General features: G+C 36.3%; 2 long non-coding RNA genes across 2 annotated transcripts in view; one reads left to right on the top strand and one right to left on the bottom strand.

Annotated features, from left to right (window-relative positions):
- On the top strand, nucleotides 1-20,919 carry LOC127952259 (uncharacterized). The gene is made up of 3 exons (XR_008152887.1): nucleotides 1-149; nucleotides 7,783-8,293; nucleotides 20,798-20,919. It is a non-coding gene; the product is annotated as an uncharacterized LOC127952259 (long non-coding RNA).
- LOC127952258 (uncharacterized) overlaps nucleotides 12,054-25,960 on the bottom strand; it is a 130,748-nt gene continuing 116,841 nt past the window's right edge. The window contains exons 2-3 of the long non-coding RNA XR_008152886.1: nucleotides 19,908-20,191; nucleotides 12,054-14,617 (exon numbers count right to left, since the gene is read on the bottom strand). This is a non-coding gene — a long non-coding RNA (uncharacterized LOC127952258). The remainder of the gene's footprint in view (nucleotides 14,618-19,907; nucleotides 20,192-25,960) is intronic.

The raw sequence follows: 25,960 nt of genomic DNA, 5'->3' as shown, positions 1-25,960 counted from the left end.
CATTTACCATATAAATCTTGTGTTTTGAGACCTTTTCTACTGTTATAGCGCCACCTATGGTCTGATCTCCATGAAACTTTGCATGCTTGTTAAGAGTCACCTGTTACATGATTTCACTGAGTTTCATAAAGTTTTGAGTTTTCGTTTAGGTTTTATAGGCTTTGGGGTATGTTTGGCCACACCCCTTTTTCTATATTACCCCTTTACAGCTAACCAAAGGACAAAATTCAACATTTTTTTAATAATTATTGATCTAGAGAGTCCACAGAATATTACTGCAGTGGTTTGGTTCCGATCGGACCAAAAACCTAGGACTAGTTCGCAAAAGTAGGTTTTTAACATATTTGTGAATAACAATTGAACGATTTGATTGACAGCAATGGTTCTTGAGGCAAAGTTGTGCATTACGAGGAGATCTATCAAATGATATGCATATTGTGTTGATATGTGAAACACCACGTGATTACAGAGCCATAAAACTCGTTAGCGCCAACTAGTGGCCGATTTCTTTCAAAATTCTTACAGACCTTAAGGTTCATGAGTCGAACGTACCCAGCGAGTTTCGTTCCGATCAACATCCGTTAACCCTTTCAAACAGGTGCTTAAATTTATTTGGCCAATGGCGGCCATGTTTTTTGAGATATGCAAATGTCCTCATAGGTACTTGTGCCCCTTCAGACCAAGACACTGCATACCGATTTTCAAGTCGATCGAGCCAACGGTTGCCTAGTTATAGCAATTTATGTGTTTTTTCTATCTTATAGCGCCCCTAAGTGGCTGAGATGCGCAATTTTTTTTGATTTGACCAAAGATTGAGCTCATACATATGTGTACCGAGTTTGGTGAAGATATCTCATTCCGTTCAAGAGTTATAGTCAAAATGGCATTTGGCTAACGTTAGCATAGACGCTTTTTGGTGTACTGTTTCGCGTAAGAATTGAAATTTCAACTTTTTTTTGATAATTATTGATATTGAGTGTCCAGGGAATATTTATGAAGTGGTTTGGTTCTGATTGGTTGAAAATCCTAGGACTAGTTCGCAAAAGTAGGTTTCGGATATAGCTCGATTTTGCGAGAAAACGGTGCGTCGTAGACCCCAAAAAGGCGCCGTACACTTTTGTTCGGGCTAACCCAAGGATTGCAACAATGCCATGTTTTTGAGTCTATGGCTAACGGTTTACACTTTAGGGCCAAAAATGTCCAAAATTTTTGTTTTTTGCGCTGTAGCGCCCCCGTTAGGCCGATTGGGCCGGTTCTTTGTATCTGAGTAGCGAGCAAGACTACTACGATCTGACCAAGTTTCAGCTCTCTAGGCCTTACGGTTTGGGCTGCACGTTCAGTTTTAAGGCGGAAGAATAATAATAATAATAATAATTAAAGCTGCAAGCAGCATTTACGGGGTTCAAGCACATTAAGGCCTCTGAGGTGGTCTGAGCCAACCTGGACGTATGGATGACAGTTAAACACATCCAAAACGGAGAATAGGCTGACAGACAGACACACGCACTGAAATTAAATGATTAAACTAGTTTTTAAGAGTTTGGATGTCATTTTCAGGTTTCACTGTAATCATAATGTGGCAAAATTTTAAAAACTGATAAGTCTGTATGAACAAAATGGAAAACTTTAACTCAGTGAGATTTAAAATGTTGTAACAGTGTTTTTTTTATTTATTGTTTAGGCATGAATTCATAAATCTTCTCAAAAGTACTGTTTCAATTTGCTGAATGAGCCCATTAGTGGTCTTCCGCTGCCATCTAGTGGTTATAAATTGCATTTACTCAAACAACACTGTTTTTAAACATAACTGTTATAGTGTAATGTTTTTTGCCCAATCTCTCTTAAATTTTGCATGCTTGATTAGAATGAAATTAGGCTTTATTTTACACAGTTTTGATAGTTTGTGGGCTTTCTGTTTGTATAAATAGGCCTTTGTGTACACTGTGAAAAGAACATATTATACAATCACTGGTTTATAGTTGTCCAAATGCAATTTTTCAACATGTTTTTGATTATTATTGACCTTCAGAGTCTAGAGAATTGTACTTCAGTGGTTTTATTGATTTTCAGCTTAAAGCCTTGGACTACTTTGCCAAAGTAACTTTTTTAAATAATCTTCAATATTTAATTAACAGCTTTATTGACAACATTGGTCCCAAAAGTTGTTCAGAATGAGGAGATCTATCATATGATATGAAGATCTAGTGTTTATGTGAATATATGAGCATTTTCAGACAATTTGAGGCCATTTACCATATCAATCTTATGTTTTGAGACCTTTTCTACTGTCATAGCGCCACCTGTGGTCCGATCTCCATGAAAATTTGCATGCTTGTTAAGAGTCACATGTTACATGTTTTCACCAAGTTTCATAAAGTTTTGAGTTTTCGTTTAGGTTTTATATGCTTTTGGGTATTTTGGTCACGCCCCTTTTCTAATTTAGCCAGTTAAAGCTAACCAAAGGACAAAATTCAACATTTTTTTGATAATTATTGATCTAGAGAGTCCAGAGAAAATTACTGTAGTGGTTTGGTTTCGATCGGGTAAAAAATCTGGGACTAGTTCGCAAAAGTAAGTTTTTAACATATTTGTGAATAACAATTGAACGATTTGATTGACATCTTCGCTCCTTGAGGCAAAGTTGTTCAGAAAGAGAAGATCTATCATATGATATGAAGATCTAGTGTTTGTGTGAATGTATGAACATGTCCTACAAATTGTGATCATTTTCTATTGAAAATGTGTGTTTTTGAGGCTTTTTCAACTGTTATAGCGCCACCTATGGTCCGATCTCAATGAAACTTTGCATGCTTGTTAAGAGTCAACTGATACATGATTCCACGAAGTTTCATAAAGTTTTGAGTTTTCGTTTAGGTTTTATAGGCTTTGGGGTATGTTTGGCCACACCCCTTTTACTAAATTACCCCTTTACAGCTAACCAAAGGACAAAATTCAACATTTTTTTGATAATTATTGATCTAGAGAGTCCACAGAATATTACTGCAGTAGTTTGGTTCCGATCGGACAAAAAACCTAGGACTAGTTCGTAAAAGTAGGTTTTTAACATATTTGTGAATAACATTTGAATGATTTGATTGACAGCAATGGTTCTTGAGGCAAAGTTGTGCATTATGAGGAGATCTATCAAATGATATGCATATTGTGTTGATAAGTGAAACACCACGTGATTACAGAGCCAATAAACTCGTTAGCGCCAACTAGTGGCCGATTTCTTTCAAAATTCTTACAGACCTTAAGGTTCATGAGTCGAACGCACCCAGCGAGTTTCGTTCCGATCAACATCCGTTAACCCTTTCAAATAGGTGCTTAAAATTGTTTGGCCAATGGCGGCCATGTTTTTTGAGATATGCAAATGTCCTCATAGGTACTTGTGCCCCTTCAGACAAAGACACTGCATACCAATTTTTAGGTCGATCGAGCCAACGGTAGCCTAGTTATAGCCATTTATGTGTTTTTTCTTTTTATAGCGCCCCCAAGTGGCAGAGGTGTGCAATTTTTTTTATTTGACCAAAGTTTTAGGTCTTACAAATGTGTAGCAAGTTTGGTTAAGATATCTTATTTCTTTCACGAGTTATAGCCTGTTGCGTAAAATTGCTCCTCGACTTTCGAACGTTTTGGCATCCCATTACGACAGCGAGTCGAAATTTCAACTTTTTTTTGATAATTATTGATATTCCCTGGCCAGAGAACATTTCTGCAGTGGTTTGGTTCAGATTGGGCGAAAAACCTAGGACTAGTTCGCAAAAGTAGGTTTTGGACATACGTCAAATTTGCGAAAAAACAAGGCCTCCTAGACCCAAAATCAGAGTGACCGTTTTTAATTTCGCATGACCCACGGATTCCGGAAATGTTAAAATTTTGGCTCTATGATAAGCGGTTTAGGAGTTATTAGCACTAACGCATTTTTGATCACTGTAGCGCCCCCTTTAGGCCGATTGGGGCGAGCCTTTGGATCTGACAAGAAGGCCGGACTTCTACCATCTGACCAAGTTTCAGCTCTCTAGGCCTTACGGTTTGGGCTGCACGATCAGTTTGAGTGGAGAATAATAATAATAATAATAATTAAAGCTGCAAGCAGCATTTACCGGGGTTCAAGCATTTAAGGCATCTGAGGTGGTTAGAGCCAACCTGGACGTATGGATGACCGCTAAACACATCCAAAATGGAGAATAGGCTAACAAACAGACACACACACTGAAAGTAAATTATTAGACTAATATATTCATACTCTATAAGCATACGCATACACACAAAGACAAAGACACACATATACATGCACACACATTTTGTTGCAGATGTTGGGATTTGAAATAAGTGATAGGTGACAATAAATGTATTGCAAGTCTTCTCTTTTTAAGAGTTTAGATGTCATTTTCAGTTTAAACTGTAATCATAATGTGGCAAAATTGTAAAAACTGATATATCTGTATAAACAAAATGGAAAACATCAATTCAATGAGATTTAAAATGTTATAACAGTTAATTTATTAATGTTTTGGCATGAATTCATGAAAACAGTACTGTTTAACTAGCTGAATGAGCCCATTAGTGGTCTTCCGCTGCCATCTAGTGGTTATAAATTGCATTTACTCAAACAACACTGTGTTTTAAAACATAACTGTTATAGTGTTGTAATTTTATTTTGCCCAATCTCTCTTAAATTTTGCATGCTTGTTTAGAATGAAATCATGCATTATTTTACACAGTTTTAATAATTTGTGGGCTTTCTGTTTGTATAAATAGGCCTTTGTGTACACTATGCAAATAACATATTATAAAATTATTGGTTTATAGTTGCCCAAATGCAATTGTTCAACATGTTTTTGATAATTATTGACCTTCAGAGTCTAGAGAATTGTACTTCAGTGGTTTTATTGATTTTCAGCTTAAACCGTATCACAAGTATGCCAAAGTAACTTTTTAAAATAATCTTGAATATTTAATTAACAGCTTTATTGACAACATTGGTCCCAGAGGCAAAGTTGTTCAGAATGAGGAGATTTATCATATGATATGAAGATTTAGTGTTTTTGAGTGAATATATGAACATTTTCAAACAATTTGAGGCCATTTACCATATAAATCTTGTGTTTTGAGACCTTTTCTACTGTTATAGCGCCACCTATGGTCTGATCTCCATGAAACTTTGCATGCTTGTTAAGAGTCACCTGATACATGATTTCACTGAGTTTCATAAAGTTTTGAGTTTTCCTTTAGGTTTTATAGGCTTTGGGGTATGTTTGGCCACACCTCTTTTTCTAAATTACCCCGTTACAGCTAACCAAAGGACAAAATTCAACATTTTTTTAATAATTATTGATCTAGAGAGTCCACAGAATATTACTGCAGTGGTTTGGTTCCGATCGGGCAAAAATCATAGGACTAGTTCGCAAAAGTAGGTTTTTAACATATTTGTGAATAACAATTGAACGATTTGATTGACAGCAATGGTTCTTGAGGCAAAGTTGTGCATTACGAGGAGATCTATCAAATGATATGCATATTGTGTTGATATGTGAAACACCACGTGATTACAGAGCCATAAAACTCGTTAGCGCCAACTAGTGGCCGATTTCTTTCAAAATTCTTACAGACCTTAAGGTTCATGAGTCGAACGTACCCAGCGAGGTTCGTTCCGATCAACATCCGTTAACCCTTTCAAATAGGTGCTTAAATTTGTTTGGCCAATGGCGGCCATGTTTTTTGAGATATGCAAATGTCCTCATAGGTACTTGTGCCCCTTCAGACCAAGACACTGCATACCGATTTTCAAGTCGATCGAGCCAACGGTTGCCTAGTTATAGCAATTTATGTGTTTTTTCTATCTTATAGCGCCCCCAAGTGGCAGAGATGCGCAATTTTTTTGATTTGACCAAAGATTGAGCTTATACATATGTGTACCGAGTTTGGTGAAGATATCTCATTCCGTTCAAGAGTTATAGTTAAAATAGCATTTGGCTTACGTTAGCATAGACGCTTTTTGGCGTACTGTTTCGCGCAAGAATTGAAATTTCAACTTTTTTTTGATAATTATTGATATTGAGTGTCCAGGGAATATTTCTGAAGTGGTTTGGTTCTGATTGGTTGAAAATCCTAGGACTAGTTCGCAAAAGTAGGTTTCGGATATAGCTCGATTTTGCGAGAAAACGGTGCGTCGTAGACCCCAAAAAGGCGCCGTACACTTTTGTTCGGGCTAACCCAAGGATTACAACGATGCCATGTTTTTGAGTCTATGGTTAACGGTTTACGATTTACGGCCAAAAATGTAAAAAATTTTAGTTTTTTGCGCTGTAGCGCCCCCGTTAGGCCGATTGGGTCGAGACTCAGTATCTGACAAGAAGGCCGGACTACTACAATCTGACCAAATTTCAGCTTTCTAGCCCTTACGGTTTGGGCTGCACGATCAGTTTGAGTGGAGAATAATAATAATAATAATAATAATAAAAATCCTAACAATTACAATAGGGTTTCAGCACTGCGTGCTTGAACCCCTAATAATAAAAATCCTAACAGATACAATAGGGTTTCAGCACTGCGTGCTTGAACCCCTAATAAAAATCCTAACAATTACAATAGGGTTTCAGCACTGCGTGCTTGAACCCCTAATTAAAGCTGCAAGCAGCATTTTACCGGGGTTCAAGCACATTAAGGCCTCTGAGGTGGTCAGAGCCAACCTGGATGCATGGATGACAGTTAAACACATCCAAAATGGAGAACAGGCTAACAGACAGACACACACACACAATGAAAGTAAATGATTAGACTAATATATTAATACTCTATAAGCATATGCACACACACACACACAAAGACACACATATACATGGACACACATTTTGTTGCAGATACAGGTATTTGAAATAAGGTGACAATAAACTTATTGCAAGTCTTCTCTTTTTTAGAGTTTAGATGTCATTTTCAGGTTAAACTGTAATCATAATGTGGCAAAATTGTAAAAACTGATACATATGTATGAACAAAATGGAAAACATTGATTCAGTAAGATATAAAATGTTATAACAGTTAATTTATTAATGTTTTGGCAAGAATTCATGAAAACAGTGCTGTTCAACTTAGCTGAATGAGCCCATTAGTGGTCTTCCGCTGCCATCTAGTGGTTATAAATTGCATTTACTCAAACAACCCTGGTTTAAAACATAACTGTTATAGTGTTGTTATTTTTTTTTTGCCCAATCTCTCTTAAATTTTGCATGCTTGTTTAGAATGAAATTATGCATTATTTTACACAGTTTTGATAATTTGTGGGCTTTCTGTTTGTATTAATAGGCCTTTGTGTACACTATGCAAATAACATATTATAAAATTATTGATTTATAGTTGCCCAAATGCAATTGTTCAACATGTTTTTGATAATTATTGACCTTCAGAGTCTAGAGAATTGTACTTCAGTGGTTTTATTGATTTTCATCTTAAACTGTATCACAAGTATGCCAAAGTAACTTTTTTAAATAATCTTGAATATTTAATTAACAGCTTCATTGACAACATTGGTCCCAGAGGCAAAGTTGTTCAGAATGAGGAGATTTATCATATGATATGAAGATTTAGTGTTTTTGAGTGAATATATGAACATTTTCAAACAATTTGAGGCCATTTACCATATAAATCTTGTGTTTTGAGACATTTTCTACTGTTATAGCGCCACCTATGGTCTGATCTCCATGAAACTTTGCATGCTTGTTAAGAGTCAACGGTTACATGATTTCCCTGAGTTTCATAAAGTTTTGAGTTTTCCTTTAGGTTTTATAGGCTTTGGGGTATGTTTGGCCACACCCCTTTTTCTAAATTACCCCGTTACAGCTAACCAAAGGACAAAATTCAACATTTTTTTAATAATTATTGATCTAGAGAGTCCACAGAATATTACTGCAGTGGTTTGGTTCCGATCGGGCAAAAAACCTAGGACTAGTTCGCAAAAGTAGGTTTTTAACATATTTGTGAATAACAATTGAACGATTTGATTGACAGCAATGGTTCTTGAGGCAAAGTTGTGCATTACGAGGAGATCTATCAAATGTTATGCATATTGTGTTGATATGTGAAACACCACGTGATTACAGAGCCATAAAACTCTTTAGCGCCAACTAGTGGCCGATTTCTTTCAAAATTCTTACAGACCTTAAGGTTCATGAGTCGAACGTACCCAGCGAGTTTTGTTCCGATCAACATCCGTTAACCCTTTCAAATAGGTGCTTAAATTTGTTTGGCCAATGGCGGCCATGTTTTTTGAGATATGCAAATGTCCTCATAGGTACTTGTGCCCCTTCAGACCAAGACACTGCATACCGATTTTCAAGTCGATCGAGCCAACGGTTGCCTAGTTATAGCAATTTATGTGTTTTTTCTATCTTATTGCGCCCCCAAGTGGCAGAGATGCGCAATTTTTTTGATTTGACCAAAGATTGAGCTCATACATATGTATACCGAGTTTGGTGAAGATATCTCATTCCGTTCAAGAGTTATAGTTAAAATAGCATTTGGCTAACGTTAGCATAGATGCTTTTTGGTGTACTGTTTCGCGTAAGAATTGAAATTTCAACTTTTTTTTAATAATTATTGATATTGAGTGTCCAGGGAATATTTCTGAAGTGGTTTGGTTCTGATTGGTTGAAAATCCTAGGACTAGTTCGCAAAAGTAGGTTTCGGATATAGCTCGATTTTGCGAGAAAACGGTGCGTCGTAGACCCCAAAAAGGCGCCGTACACTTTTGTTCGGGCTAACCCAAGGATTGCAACAATGCCATGTTTTTGAGTTTATGGCTAACGGTATACGATTTACGGCCAAAAATGTCCAAAATTTTTGTTTTTTGCGCTGTAGCGCCCCCGTTAGGCCGATTGGGCCGGTTCTTTGTATCTGAGTAGCGAGCAAGACTACTACGATCTGACCAAGTTTCAGCTCTCTAGGCCTTACGGTTTGGGCTGCACGTTCAGTTTTAAGGCGGAAGAATAATAATAATAATTAAAGCTGCAAGCAGCATTTTACCGGGGTTCAAGCACATTAAGGCCTCTGAGGTGGTCAGAGCCAACCTGGATGTTTGGATGACATTTAAACACATCCAAAATGGAGAACAGGGTAACAGACAGACACACACACTGACAGCAAATGATTAGACTAATATATGTATACTCTATAAGCATATGCACACACACACACACACAAAGACACACATATACATGGACACACATTTTGTTGCAGATATGGGTATTTCAAATAAGTGATAGGTGACAATAAACTTATTGCAAGTCTTCTCCTTTTTAGAGTCTAGATGTCATTTTCAGGTTAAACTGTAATCATAATGTGGCAAAATTGTAAAAACTGATACATCTGTATGAACAAAATGGAAAACATTGACTCAATGAGATTTAAAATGTTATAACAGTTAATTTATTAATGTTTTGGCACGAATTCATGAAAGCAGTGCTGTTCAACTTAGCTGAATGAGCCCATTAGTGGTCTTCCGCTGCCATCTAGTGGTTATAAATTGCATTTACTCAAACAACACTGTGTTTTTAAACATAACTGTTATAGTGTTGTTGTTGTTTTTTGCCCAATCTCTATTAAATTTTGCATGCTTGTTTAGAATGAAATTATGCATTATTTTACACAGTTTTGATCATTTGTGGGATTTCTGTTTGTATTAATAGGCCTTTGTGTACACTATGCAAATAACATATTATAAAATTATTGGTTTATAGTTGTCCAAATGCAATTGTTCAACATGTTTTTGATAATTATTGACCTTCAGAGTCTAGAGAATTGTACTTCAGTGGTTTTATTGATTTTCATCACAAACCCTATCACAAGTATGCCAAAGTAACTTTTTAAAATAATCTTGAATATTTAATTAACAGCTTTATTGACAACATTGGTCCCAGAGGCAAAGTTGTTCATAATGAGGAGATTTATCATATGATATGAAGATTTAGTGTTTTTGAGTGAATATATGAACATTTTCAAACAATTTGAGGCCTTTTACCATATAAATCTTGTGTTTTGAGACCTTTTCTACTGTTATAGCGCCACCTATGGTCTGATCTCCATGAAACTTTGCATGCTTGTTAAGAGTCATCTGTTACATGATTTCATCAAGGTTCATAAAGTTTTGAGTTTTCGTTTAGGTTTAATAGGCTTTGGGGTATGTTTGGCCACACCCCTTTTTCTAAATTATCCCTTTACAGCTAACCAAAGGACGAAATTCTACATTTTTTTAATAATTATTGATCTAGAGAGTCCACAGAATATTACTGCAGTGGTTTGGTTCCGATCGGACAAAAAACCTAGGACTAGTTCGCAAAAGTAGGTTTTTAACATATTTGTGAATAACAATTGAACGATTTGATTGACAGCAATGGTTCTTGAGGCAAAGTTGTGCATTATGAGGAGATCTATCAAATGATATGCATATTGTGTTGATATGTGAAACACCACGTGATTACAGAGCCATAAAACTCGTTAGCGCCAACTAGTGGCCGATTTCTTTCAAAATTCTTACAGACCTTAAGGTTCATGAGTCGAACGTACCCAGCGAGTTTCGTTCCGATCAACATCCGTTAACCCTTTCAAATAGGTGCTTAAATTTGTTTGGCCAATGGCGGCCATGTTTTTTTTAGATATGCAAATGTCCTCATAGGTACTTGTGCCCCTTCAGACCAAGACACTGTATACCAATTTTCAAGTCGATCGAGCCAACGGTTGCCTAGTTATAGCCATTTATGTGTTTTTTAAATCTTATTGCGCCCCCAAGTGGCAGAGATGCGCAATTTTTTTTTATTTGACCAAAGATTGAGCTCATGCATATGTGTACCAATTTTGGTGAAGATATCTCTTTCCGTTCAAGAGTTATAGTCAAAATAGCATTTGGCTAACGTTAGCATAGACGCTTTTTGGCATACTGTTTCGCGTAAGAATTGAAATTTCAACTTTTTTTTGATAATTATTGATATTGAGTGTCCAGGGAATATTTATGAAGTGGTTTGGTTCTGATTGGTTGAAAATCCTAGGACTAGTTCGCAAAAGTAGGTTTCGGATATAGCTCGATTTTGCGAGAAAACGGTGCGTCGTAGACCCCAAAAAGGCGCCGTGCACTTTTGTTTGGGCTAACCCAAGGATTGCAACAATGCCATGTTTTTGAGTCTATGGCTAACGGTTTACACTTTACGGCCAAAAATGTCCAAAATTTTTGTTTTTTGCGCTGTAGCGCCCCCGTTAGGCCGATTGGGCCGGTTCTTTGTATCTGAGTAGCGAGCAAGACTACTACGATCTGACCAAGTTTCAGCTCTCTAGGCCTTACGGTTTGGGCTGCACGTTCAGTTTTAAGGCGGAAGAATAATAATAATAATAATAATTAAAGCTGCAAGCAGCATTTACCGGGGTTCAAGCATTTAAGGCATCTGAGGTGGTTAGAGCCAAACCTGGATGTATGGATGACCGCTAAACACATCCAAAATGGAGAATAGGCTAACAAACAGACACACACACTGAAAGTAAATTATTAGACTAATATATTCATACTCTATAAGCATACGCATACACACAAAGACAAAGACACACATATACATGCACACACATTTTGTTGCAGATGTTGGGATTTGAAATAAGTGATAGGTGACAATAAATGTATTGCAAGTCTTCTCTTTTTAAGAGTTTAGATGTCATTTTCAGTTTAAACTGTAATCATAATGTGGCAAAATTGTAAAAACTGATATATCTGTATAAACAAAATGGAAAACATCAATACAATGAGATTTAAAATGTTATAACAGTTAATTTATTAATGTTTTGGCATGAATTCATGAAAACAGTACTGTTTAACTAGCTGAATGAGCCCATTAGTGGTCTTCCGCTGCCATCTAGTGGTTATAAATTGCATTTACTCAAACAACACTGTGTTTTAAAACATAACTGTTATAGTGTTGTAATTTTTTTTTGCCCAATCTCTCTTAAATTTTGCATGCTTGTTTAGAATGAAACCATGCATTATTTTACACAGTTTTAATAATCTGTGAGCTTTCTGTTTGTATAAATAGGCCTTTGTGTACACTATGCAAATAACATATTATAAAATTATTGGTTTATAGTTGCCCAAATGCAATTGTTCAACATGTTTTTGATAATTATTGACCTTCAGAGTCTAGAGAATTGTACTTCAGTGGTTTTATTGATTTTCAGCTTAAACCGTATCACAAGTATGCCAAAGTAACTTTTTAAAATAATCTTGAATATTTAATTAACAGCTTTATTGACAACATTGGTCCCAGAGGCAAAGTTGTTCAGAATGAGGAGATTTATCATATGACATGAAGATTTAGTGTTTTTGAGTGAATATATGAACATTTTCAAACAATTTGAGGCCATTTACCATATAAATCTTGTGTTTTGAGACCTTTTCTACTGTTATAGCGCCACCTATGGTCTGATCTCCATGAAACTTTGCATGCTTGTTAAGAGTCACCTGTTACATGATTTCACTGAGTTTCATAAAGTTTTGAGTTTTCCTTTAGGTTTTATAGGCTTTGGGGTATGTTTGGCCACACCCCTTTTTCTAAATTACCCCGTTACAGCTAACCAAAGGACAAAATTCAACATTTTTTTAATAATTATTGATCTAGAGAGTCCACAGAATATTACTGCAGTGGTTTGGTTCCGATCGGGCAAAAAACCTAGGACTAGTTCGCAAAAGTAGGTTTTTAACATATTTGTGAATAACAATTGAACGATTTGATTGACAGCAATGGTTCTTGAGGCAAAGTTGTGCATTACGAGGAGATCTATCAAATGATATGCATATTGTGTTGATATGTGAAACACCACGTGATTACAGAGCCATAAAACTCGTTAGCGCCAACTAGTGGCCGATTTCTTTCAAAATTCTTACAGACCTTAAGCTTCATGAGTCGAACGTACCCAGCGAGTTTCGTTCCGATCAACATCCGTTAACCCTTTCAAATAGGTGCTTAAATTTGTTTGGCCAATGGCGGCCATGTTTTTTGAGATATGCAAATGTCCTCATAGGTACTTGTGCCCCTTCAGACCAAGACACTGCATACCGATTTTCAAGTCGATCGAGCCAACGGTTGCCTAGTTATAGCAATTTATGTGTTTTTTCTATCTTATAGCGCCCCCAAGTGGCAGAGATGCGCAATTTTTTTGATTTGACCCAAAATTGAGCTCATACATATGTGTACCAAGTTTGGTGAAGTTATCTCATTCCGTTCAAGAGTTATAGTTAAAATAGCATTTGGCCAACGTTACTATAGACGCTTTTTGGCGTACTGTTTCGCGTAAGAATTGAAATTTCAACTTTTTTTTGATAATTATTGATATTGAGTGTCCAGGGAATATTTCTGAAGTGGTTTGGTTCTGATTGGTTGAAAATCCTAGGACTAGTTCGCAAAAGTAGGTTTCGGATATAGCTCGATTTTGCGAGAAAACGGTGCGTCGTAGACCCCAAAAAGGCGCCGTGCACTTTTGTTCGGGCTAACCCAAGGATTGCTACGATGCCATGTTTTTGAGTTTACGGCTAACGGTTTACGATTCACGGCCAAAAATGTCAAAAAATTTTGTTTTTTGCGCTGTAGCGCCCCCGTTTGGCCGATTGGGCTGAGACTTTGATAAGTTCTCCCCAAAATGAGCTCTAAGATCTGTCCAAATTTCAGCTCTCTAGGCCTTACGGTTTGGGCTGCACGTTCAGTTCTAGGGCGGAAGAATAATAATAATAATAATAATAAAAATCCTAACAATTACAATAGGGTTTCAGCACTGCGTGCTTGAACCCCTAATAATAATTAAAGCTGCAAGCAGCATTTACCGGGGTTCAAGCACATTAAGGCCTCTGAGGTGGTCTGAGCCAACCTGGATGCATGGATGACATTTAAACACATCCAAAATGGAGAACAGGCTAACAGACAGACACACACACTGAAAGTAAATGATTAGACTAATATATGTATACTCTATAAGCATATGCACACACACACACACACACAAAGACACACATATACATGCACAAACATTTTGTTGCAGATATAGGTATTTGAAATAAGTGATAGGTGACAATAAACTTATTGCAAGTCTTCTCTTTTTAAGAGTTTAGATGTCATTTTCAGGTTAAACTGTAATCACAATGTGGCAAAATAGTAAAAACTGATATATCTGTAAGAACAAAATGGAAAACATTGACTCAATGAGATTTAAAATGTTATAACAGTTACATTTTTAATGTTTTGGGATGAATTCATGAATCCTTTCAACAGTACTGTTCAACTTAACTGAATGAGCCCATTAGTGGTCTTCCACTGCCATCTAGAGGTTATAAATTGCATTTACTCAAGCAACACTGTTTTTAAACATAACTGTTATAGTGTTTTTTTTTTTTTTTTTTTGCCCAATCTCTCTTAAATTTTGCATGCTTGTTTATAATGAAATTATGCATTGTTTTACACAGTTTTGATAATGTGTGGGCTTTCTGTTTGTATTAATAGGCCTTTGTGTACACTATGAAAAGAACATATTATAAAATTACTGGTTTATAGTTGTCCAAATGCAATTGTTCAACATGTTTTTGATAATTATTGACCTTCAGAGTCTACAGAATTGTACTTCAGTGGTTTTATTGATTTTCATCTTAAACCGTATCACAAGTATGCCAAAGTAACTTTTTAAAATAATCTTGAATATTTAATTAACAGCTTTATTGACAACATTGGTCCCAGAGGCAAAGTTGTTCAGAATGAGGAGATCTATCATATGATATGAAGATTTAGTGTTTTTGAGTGAATATATGAGCATTTTCAAACAATTTGGGGCCATTTACCATATAAATCTTGTGTTTTGAGACCTTTTCTACTGTTATAGCGCCACCTATGGTCTGATCTCCATGAAACTTTGCATGCTTGTTAAGAGTCACCTGATACATGATTTCACTGAGTTTCATACAGTTTTGAGTTTTCCTTTAGGTTTTATAGGCTTTGGGGTATGTTTGGCCACACCCCTTTTTCTAAATTACCCGGTTACAGCTAACCAAAGGACAAAATTCAACATTTTTTTAATAATTATTAATCTAGAGAGTCCACAGAATATTACTGCAGTGGTTTGGTTCCGATTGGGCAAAAAACCTAGGACTAGTTCGCAAAAGTAGGTTTTTAACATATTTGTGAATAACAATTGAACGATTTGATTGACAGCAATGGTTCTTGAGGCAAAGTTGTGCATTACGAGGAGATCTATCAAATGATATGCATATTGTGTTGATATGTGAAACACCACGTGATTACAGAGCCATAAAACTCGTTAGCGCCAACTAGTGGCCGATTTCTTTCAAAATTCTTACAGACCTTAAGGTTCATGAGTCGAACGTACCCAGCGAGTTTCGTTCCGATCAACATCCGTTAACCCTTTCAAATAGGTGCTTAAATTTGTTTGGCCAATGACGCCCATGTTTTTTGAGATATGCAAATGTCCTCATAAGTACTTGTGCCCCTTCAGACCAAGACACTGCATACCGATTTTCAAGTTGATCGAGCCAACGGTTGCCTAGTTATAGCAATTTATGTGTTTTTTCTATCTTATAGCGCCCCCAAGTGGCAGAGATGCGCAATTTTTTTGATTTGACCAAAGATTGAGCTCATACATATGTGTACCGAGTTTGGTGAAGATATCTCATTCCGTTCAAGAGTTATAGTCAAAATAGTATTTGGCTAACGTTAGCATAGACGCTTTTTGGCGTACTGTTTCGCGTAAGAATTGAAATTTCAACTTTTTTTTAATAATTATTGATATTGAGTGTCCAGGGAATATTTATGAAGTGGTTTGGTTCTGATTGGTTGAAAATCCTAGGACTAGTTCGCAAAAGTAGGTTTCGGATATAGCTCGATTTTGCGAGAAAACGGTGCGTCGTAGACCCCAAAAAGGCGCCGTTCACTTTTGTTCGGGCTAACCCAAGGATTGCAACAATGCCATGTTTTTGAGTCTACGGCTAACGGTATACGATTTACGGCCAAAAATGTCCAAAATTTTTGTTTTTTGCGCTGTAGCGCCCCCGTTAGGCCGATTGGGCTGAGACTTTGATAAGTTCTCCCCAAATTGAGCTCTACGATCTGTCCAAATTTCAGCTCTCTACGCCTTACGGTTTGGGCTGCACGTTCAGTTCTAGGGCAGAAGAATAATAATAATAATAATAATTAAAGCTGCAAGCAGCATTTACGGGGTTCAAGCACATTAAGGCCTCTGAGGTGGTCTGAGCCAACCTGGATGTACGGATGACAGTTAAACACATCCAAAACGGAGAATAGGCTGACAGACAGACACACGCACTGAAATTAAATGATTAAACTATTTTTTAATAGTTTGGATGTCATTTTCAGGTTTCACTGTAATCATAATGTGGCAAAGTTTTAAAAACTGATAAGTCTGTATGAACAAAATGGAAAACTTTAACTCAGTGAGATTTAAAATGTTGTAACAGTGTTTTTTTTATTGTTTAGGCATGAATTCATAAATCTTTTCAAAAGTACTGTTTCAATTTGCTGAATGAGCCCATTAGTGGTCTTCCGCTGCCATCTAGTGGTTATAAATTGCATTTACTCAAACAACACTGTGTTTTTAAACATAACTGTTGTAGTGTTGTTATTGTTTTTTGCCCAATCTCTCCTAAATTTTGCGTTATTTTACACAGTTTTGATCATTTGTGGGCTTTCTGTTTGTATTAATAGGTCTTTGTGTACACTGTGAAAAGAACATATTAAACAATCACTGGTTTATAGTTGTCCAAATGCAATTGTTGACCTTCTGTGAAAAGAACATATTAAACAATCACTGGTTTATAGTTGTCCAAATGCAATTGTTGACCTTCTGTGAAAAGAACATATTAAACAATCACTGGTTTATAGTTGTCCAAATGCAATTGACCACTAATGGGCTCATTCAGCAAATTGAAACAGTACTTTGTTCAACAGTACAATGAATTATTGACCTTCAGAGTCTAGAGAATTTTACTTCAGTGGTTTTATTAATTTTCAGCTTAAAGCCTTGGACTACTTTGCCAAAGTAACTTTTTTTTAAATAATCTTGAATATTTAATTAACAGCTTTATTGACAACATTGGTCCCAGAAGTTGTTCAGAATGAGGAGATCTATCATATGATATGAAGATCTAGGGTTTATGTGAATATATGAGCATTTTCAGACAATTTGAGGCAATTTACCATATAAATCTTATGTTTTGAGACCTTTTTTACTGTTATAGCGCCACCTATGGTCCGATATCCATGAAAATGTGCATGCTTGTTAAGAGTCACTTGTTACATGTTTTCACCAAGTTTCATAAAGTTTTTAGTTTTCGTTTAGGTTTTATATGCTTTTGGGTATTTTGGTCACACCCCTTTTCTAACTTAGCCAGTTATAGCTAACCAAAGGACAAAATTCAATATTTTGTTGATAATTATTGATCTAGAGTGTCCAGAGAAAATTACTGCAGTGGTTTGGTTTCGATCGGGTAAAAAACCTAGGACTAGTGCGCAAAAGTAAGTTTTTAATATATTTGTCAATAACAATTGAACGATTTGATTGACATCTTCGCTCCTTGAGGCAAAGTTGTTTACAAAGAGGAGATCTATCATATGATATGAAGATCTAGTGTTTGTGTGAATGTATGAACATGTTCTACAAATTGTGATCATTTTCTATTGAAAATGTGTGTTTTTGAGGCTTTTTCAACTGTTATAGCGCCACCTATGATCCGATCTCCATGAAACGTTGCATGCTTGTTAAGAGTCATGTGTTACATGTTTTCACCAAGGTTCATAAAGTTTTGAGTTTTCGTTTAGGTTTTATAGGCTTTGGGGTATGTTTGGCCACACCCCTTTTCTAAATTACCCATTTAAAGCTAACCAAAGTACAAAATTCAACATTTTTTTGATAATTATTGATCTAGAGAGTCCACAGAATATTACTGCAGTGGTTTGGTTCCGATCGGACAAAAAACCTAGGACTAGTTCGCAAAAGTAGGTTTTTAACATATTTGTGAATAACAATTGAACGATTTGATTGACAGCAATGGTTCTTGAGGCAAAGTTGTGCATTATGAGGAGATCTATCAAATGATATGCATATTGTGTTGATAAGTGAAACACCACGTGATTACAGAGCCAATAAACTCGTTAGCGCCAACTAGTGGCCGATTTCTTTCAAAATTCTTACAGACCTTAAGGTTCATGAGTCGAACGTACTCAGCGAGTTTCGTTCCGATCAACATCCGTTAACCCTTTCAAATAGGTGCTTAAAATTGTTTGGCCAATGGCGGCCATGTTTTTTGAGATATGCAAGTGTCCTCATAGGTACTTGTGCCCCTTCAGACAAAGACAATGCATACCAATTTTTAGGTCGATCGAGCCAACGGTAGCCTAGTTATAGCCATTTATGTGTTTTTTCTTTTTATAGCGCCCCCAAGTGGCAGAGGTGTGCAATTTTTTTTATTTGACCAAAGTTTTAGGTCTTACAAATGTGTAGCAAGTTTGGTTAAGATATCTTATTTCTTTCACGAGTTATAGCCTGTTGCGTAAAATTGGTCCTCGACTTTCGAACGTTTTGGCATCCCATTACGACAGCGAGTCGAAATTTCAACTTTTTTTTGATAATTATTGATATTCCCTGGCCAGAGAACATTTCTGCAGTGGTTTGGTTCAGATTGGGCGAAAAACCTAGGACTAGTTCGCAAAAGTAGGTTTTGGACATACGTCAAATTTGCGAAAAAACGAGGCCTCCTAGACCCAAAATCAGAGTGACCGTTTTTAATTTCGCATGACCCACGGATTCCGGAAATGTTAAATTTTTGGCTCTATGATAAGCGGTTTAGGAGTTATTAGCACTAACGCATTTTTGATCACTGTAGCGCCCCCTTTAGGCCGATTGGGGCGAGCCTTTGGATCTGACAAGAAGGCCGGACTTCTACCATCTGACCAAGTTTCAGCTCTCTAGGCCTTACGGTTTGGGCTGCACGATCAGTTTGAGTGGAGAATAATAATAATAATAATAATAATAAAAATCCTAACAGATACAATAGGGTTTCAGCACTTCGTGCTTGAACCCCTAATTAAAGCTGCAAGCAGCATTTTACCGGGGTTCAAGCACATTAAGGCCTCTGAGGTGGTCAGAGCCAACCTGGATGTTTGGATGACATTTAAACACATCCAAAATGGAGAACAGGCTAACAGACAGACACACACACTGACAGCAAATGATTAGACTAATATATGTATACTCTATAAGCATATGCACACACACACACACACACACACACAAAGACACACATATACATGGACACACATTTTGTTGCAGATATAGGTATTTGAAATAAGTGATAGGTGACAAAATTATTGCAAGTATTCTCTTTTTCAGAGTTTAGATATCATTTTCAGGTTAAACTGTAATCATAATGTGGCAAAATTGTAAAAACTGATACATCTGTATAAACAAAATGGAAAACATCAATTCAATGAGATGTTATAACAGTTAATTTATTAATGTTTTGGCATGAATTCATGAAAACAGTACTGTTTAACTAGCTGAATGAGCCCATTAGTGGTCTTCCGCTGCCATCTAGTGGTTATAAATTGCATTTACTCAAACAACACTGTGTTTTAAAACATAACTGTTATAGTGTTGTAATTTTTTTTTGCCCAATCTCTCTTAAATTTTGCATGCTTGTTTAGAATGAAATCATGCATTATTTTACACAGTTTTGATAATTTGTGGGCTTTCTGTTTGTATAAATAGGCCTTTGTGTACACTATGCAAATAACATATTATAAAATTATTGGTTTATAGTTGCCCAAATGCAATTGTTCAACATGTTTTTGATAATTATTGACCTTCAGAGTCTAGAGAATTGTACTTCAGTGGTTTTATTGATTTTCATCTTAAACCGTATCACAAGTATGCCAAAGTAACTTTTTAAAATAATCTTGAATATTTAATTAACAGCTTTATTGACAACATTGGTCCCAGAGGCAAAGTTGTTCAGAATGAGGAGATTTATCATATGATATGAAGATTTAGTGTTTTTGAGTGAATATATGAACATTTTCAAACAATTTGAGGCCATTTACCATATAAATCTTGTGTTTTGAGACCTTTTCTACTGTTATAGCGCCACCTATGGTCTGATCTCCATGAAACTTTGCATGCTTGTTAAGAGTTACCTGTTACATGATTACACTGAGTTTCATAAAGTTTTGAGTTTTCCTTTAGGTTTTATAGGCTTTGGGGTATGTTTGGCCACACCCCTTTTTCTAAATTACCCCGTTACAGCTAACCAAAGGACAAAATTCAACATTTTTTTAATAATTATTGATCTAGAGAGTCCACAGAATATTACTGCAGTGGTTTGGTTCCGATCGGACAAAAAACCTAGGACTAGTTCGCAAAAGTAGGTTTTTAACATATTTGTGAATAACAATTGAATGATTTGATTGACAGCAATGGTTCTTGAGGCAAAGTTGTGCATTACGAGGAGATCTATCAAATGATATGCATATTGTGTTGATATGTGAAACACCACGTGATTACAGAGCCATAAAACTCGTTAGCGCCAACTAGTGGCCGATTTCTTTCAAAATTCTTACAGACCTTAAGGTTCATGGGTCGAACGTACCCAGCGAGTTTCGTTCCGATCAACATCCGTTAACCCTTTCAAATAGGTGCTTAAAATTGTTTGGCCAATGGCGGCCATGTTTTTTGAGATATGCAAATGTCCTCATAGGTACTTGTGCCCCTTCAGACCAAGACACTGCATACCAATTTTCAAGTCGATCGAGCCAACGGTTGCCTAGTTATAGCCATTTATGTGTTTTTTCTATCTTATTGCGCCCCCAAGTGGCAGAGATGCGCAATTTTTTTTATGTTACCCAAAATTGAGCTCGTACATATGTGTACCAAGTTTGATGAAGTTATCTCATTCTGTTCAAGAGTTATAGTTAAAATAGCATTTGGCCAACGTTACTATAGACGCTTTTTGGCATACTGTTTCGCGTAAAAATTGAAATTTCAACTTTTTTTTGATAATTATTGATATTGAGTGTCCAGGGAATATTTCTGAAGTGGTTTGGTTCTGATTGGTTGAAAATCCTAGGACTAGTTCGCAAAAGTAGGTTTCGGATATAGCTCGATTTTGCGAGAAAACGGTGTGTCGTAGACCCCAAAAAGGCGCCGTGCACTTTTGTTCGGGCTAACCCAAGGATTGCTATGATGCCATGTTTTTGAGTTTATGGCTAACGGTTTACGATTCACGACCAAAAACGTCCAAAATTTTTGTTTTTTGCGCTATAGCGCCCCCGTTTGGCCGATTGGGCTGAGACTTTGATAAGTTCTCCCCAAAATGAGCTCTACTATCTGTCCAAATTTCAGCTCTCTAGGCCTTATGGTTTGGGCTGCACGTTCAGTTCTAGGGCGGAAGAATAATAATAATAATAATAATAATTAAAGCTGCAAGCAGCATTTACGGGGTTCAAGCACTTAAGGCATCTTAGGTGGTCAGAGCCAACCTGGACGTATATGGATGGCCGTTAAACACATCCAAAATGGAGAATAGGCTAACAGACAGACACACACACTGAAATTAAATGATTAAACTCGTTTTTAAGATTTTAGATGTCATTTTCAGGTTTCACTGTAATCATAATGTGGCAAAATTTTAAAAACTAATATGTCTGAATGAACAAAATGGAAAACTTTAACTCAATGAGATTTGAAATGTTGTAAGAGTGTTTTTTTTTATTGTTTAGGCATTAATTCATACATCCTTTCAACTGTACTGTTTAAGTTAGCTGAATGAGCCCATTAGTGGTTTTCCGCTGCCATCTAGTGGTTATAAATGGCAATTTATCATACATCAATGTGTTAATCCTTTATAACTCTTAGTGTTTTTTTGCCCAATATCTCTTAAATATGGCATGCTCGTTTAGAATGAAATTAGGCATTATTTTACACAGTTTTGATAATTTGTGGGCTTTCTGTTTGTATTAATAGGCCTCTGTGTACACTATGCAAATAACATATTATAAAATTACTGGTTTATAGTTGTCCAAATGCAATTGTTCAACATGTTTTTGATAATTATTGACCTTCAGAGTCTAGAGAATTGTACTTCAGTGGTTTTATTGATTTTCAGCTTATACCTTATCACTAGTTTGTCAAAGTAACTTTTTCAAATAATATTGAATATTTAATTAACAGCTTTATTGACAACATTGGTCCCAGAGGCAAAGTTGTTCAGAATGAGGAGCTCTATCATATGATTTGAAGATCTAGTGTTTTTGAGTGAATATATGAGCATTTTCAAACAATTTGTGGCCATTTACCATATAAATCTTATGTTTTGAGACCTTTTCTACTGTTATAGCGCCACCTATGGTCTGATCTCCATAAAACTTTGCATGCTTGTTAAGAGTCACCTGTTACATGATTTCACGAAGTTTCATAAAGTTTTGAGTTTTCGTTTAGGTTTTATAGGCTTTGGGGTATGTTTGGCCACACCCCTTTTTCTAAATTACCCCTTTACAGCTAACCAAAGGACAAAATTCAACATTTTTTTGATAATTATTGATCTAGAGAGTCCACAGAATATTACTGCAGTGGTTTGGTTCCGATCGGGCAAAAAATCTAGGACTAGTTCGCAAAAGTAGGTTTTTAACATATTTGTGAATAACAATTGAACGATTTGATTGACAGCAATGGTTCTTGAGGCAAAGTTGTGCATTATGAGGAGATCTATCAAATGATATGCATATTGTGTTGATACGTGAAACACCACGTGATTACAGAGCCATAAAACTCGTTAGCGCCAACTAGTGGCCGATTTCTTTCAAAATTCTTACAGACCTTAATGTTCATGAGTCGAACGTACCCAGCGAGTTTCGTTCCGATCAACATCCGTTAACCCTTTCAAATAGGTGCTTAAAATTGTTTGGCCAATGGCGGCCATGTTTTTTGAGATATGCAAATGTCCTCCTAGGTACTTGTGCCCCTTCAGACCAAGACACTGCATACCAATTTTCAAGTCGATCGAGCCAACGGTTGCCTAGTTATAGCCATTTATGTGTTTTTTCTATCTTATAGCGCCCCCAAGTGGCAGAGATGCGCAATTTTTTTGATTTTACCCAAAATTGAGCTCGTACATATGTGTACCAAGTTTGGTGAAGTTATCTCATTCCGTTCAAGAGTTATAGTTAAAATAGCATTTGGCCAAAGTTACTATAGATGGTTTTTGGCGTACTGTTTCGCGTAAAAATTGAAATTTCAACTTTTTTTTGATAATTATTGATATTGAGTGTCCAGGGAATATTTATGAAGTGGTTTGGTTCTGATTGGTTGAAAATCCTAGGACTAGTTCGCAAAAGTAGGTTTCGGATATAGCTCGATTTTGCGAGAAAACGGTGCGTCGTAGACCCCAAAAAGGCGCCGTGCACTTTTGTTCGGGCTAACCCAAGGATTGCTACGATGCCATGTTTTTGAGTTTATGGCTAACGGTTTACGATTCACGGCCAAAAATGTCCAAAATTTTTGTTTTTTGCGCTGTAGCGCCCCCGTTTGGCCGATTGGGCTGAGACTTTGATAAGTTCTCCCCAAAATGAGCTCTACGATCTGTCCAAATTTCAGCTCTCTAGGACTTACGGTTTGGGCTGCACGTTCAGTTCTAGGGCGGAAGAATAATAATAATAATAATAATAATAATAATAAAAATCCTAACAATTACAATAGGGTTTCAGCACTGCGTGCTTGAACCCCTAAAAATCCTAACAATTACAATAGGGTTTCAGCACTGCGTGCTTGAACCCCTAATAATAATAAAAATCCTAACAAATACAATAGGGTTTCAGCACTGCGTGCTTGAACCCCTAATAAAAATCCTAACAATTACAATAGGGTTTCAGCACTGCGTGCTTGAACCCCTAATAATAATAAAAATCCTAACAATTACAATAGGGTTTCAGCACTGCGTGCTTGAACCCCTAATAATAAAAATCCTAACAAATACAATAGGGTTTCAGCACTGCGTGCTTGAACCCCTAATTAAAGCTGCAAGCAGCATTTACCGGGGTTCAAGCACATTAAGGCCTCTGAGGTGGTCTGAGCCAACCTGGATGCATGGATGACATTTAAACACATCCAAAATGGAGAACAGGCTAACAGACAGACACACACACTGAAAGTAAATGATTAGACTAATATATGTATACTCTATAAGCATATGCACACACACACGCACAGAAAGACACACATATACATGCACAAACATTTTGTTGCAGATATAGGTATTTGAAATAAGTGATAGGTGACAATAAACTTATTGCAAGTCTTCTCTTTTTAAGAGTTTAGATGTCATTTTCAGGTTAAACTGTAATCACAATGTGGCAAAATAGTAAAAACTGATATATCTGTAAGAACAAAATGGAAAACATTGACTCAATGAGATTTAAAATGTTACAACAGTTACATTTTTAATGTTTTGGGATGAATTCATGAATCCTTTCAACAGTACTGTTCAACTTAACTGAATGAGCCCATTAGTGGTCTTCCGCTGCCATCTAGAGGTTATAAATTGCATTTACTCAAGCAACACTGTTTTTAAACATAACTGTTATAGTGTTTTTTTTTTTTTTGCCCAATCTCTCTTAAATTTTGCATGCTTGTTTAGAATGAAATTATGCATTGTTTTACACAGTTTTGATAATGTGTGGGCTTTCTGTTTGTATTAATAGGCCTTTGTGTACACTATGAAAAGAACATATTATAAAATTACTGGTTTATAGTTGTCCAAATGCAATTGTTCAACATGTTTTTGATAATTATTGACCTTCAGAGTCTACAGAATTGTACTTCAGTGGTTTTATTGATTTTCATCTTAAACCGTATCACAAGTATGCCAAAGTAACTTTTTAAAATAATCTTGAATATTTAATTAACAGCTTTATTGACAACATTGGTCCCAGAGGCAAAGTTGTTCAGAATGAGGAGATCTATCATATGATATGAAGATTTAGTGTTTTTGAGTGAATATATGAGCATTTTCAAACAATTTGGGGCCATTTACCATATAAATCTTGTGTTTTGAGACCTTTTCTACTGTTATAGCGCCACCTATGGTCTGATCTCCATGAAACTATGCATGCTTGTTAAGAGTCACCTGATACATGATTTCACTGAGTTTCATACAGTTTTGAGTTTTCCTTTAGGTTTTATAGGCTTTGGGGTATGTTTGGCCACACCCCTTTTTATAAATTACCCGGTTACAGCTAACCAAAGGACAAAATTCAACATTTTTTTTAATAATTATTGATCTAGAGAGTCCACAGAATATTACTGCAGTGGTTTGGTTCCGATCGGGCAAAAAACCTAGGACTAGTTCGCAAAAGTAGGTTTTTAACATATTTGTGAATAACAATTGAACGATTTGATTGACAGCAATGGTTCTTGAGGCAAAGTTGTGCACTACGAGGAGATCTATCAAATGATATGCATATTGTGTTGATATGTGAAACACCACGTGATTACAGAGCCATAAAACTCGTTAGCGCCAACTAGTGGCCGATTTCTTTCAAAATTCTTACAGACCTTAAGGTTCATGAGTCGAACGTACCCAACGAGTTTCGTTCCGATCAACATCCGTTAACCCTTTCAAATAGGTGCTTAAATTTGTTTGGCCAATGACGGCCATGTTTTTTGAGATATGCTAATGTCCTCATAAGTACTTGTGCCCCTTCAGACCAAGACAGTGCATACCGATTTTCAAATTGATCGAGCCAACGGTTGCCTAGTTATAGCAATTTATGTGTTTTTTCTATCTTATAGCGCCCCCAAGTGGCAGAGATGCACAATTTTTTTGATTTGACCAAAGATTGAGCTCATACATATGTGTACCGAGTTT

Source organism: Carassius gibelio, chromosome B3 (assembly GCF_023724105.1).
Source record: "Carassius gibelio isolate Cgi1373 ecotype wild population from Czech Republic chromosome B3, carGib1.2-hapl.c, whole genome shotgun sequence".
In the NCBI taxonomy this organism is placed as follows: domain Eukaryota; kingdom Metazoa; phylum Chordata; class Actinopteri; order Cypriniformes; family Cyprinidae; genus Carassius; species Carassius gibelio.
The sequence above is the reverse complement of the archived record's forward strand: the minus strand, read 5'-3'. Positions and strand labels throughout refer to the sequence as shown.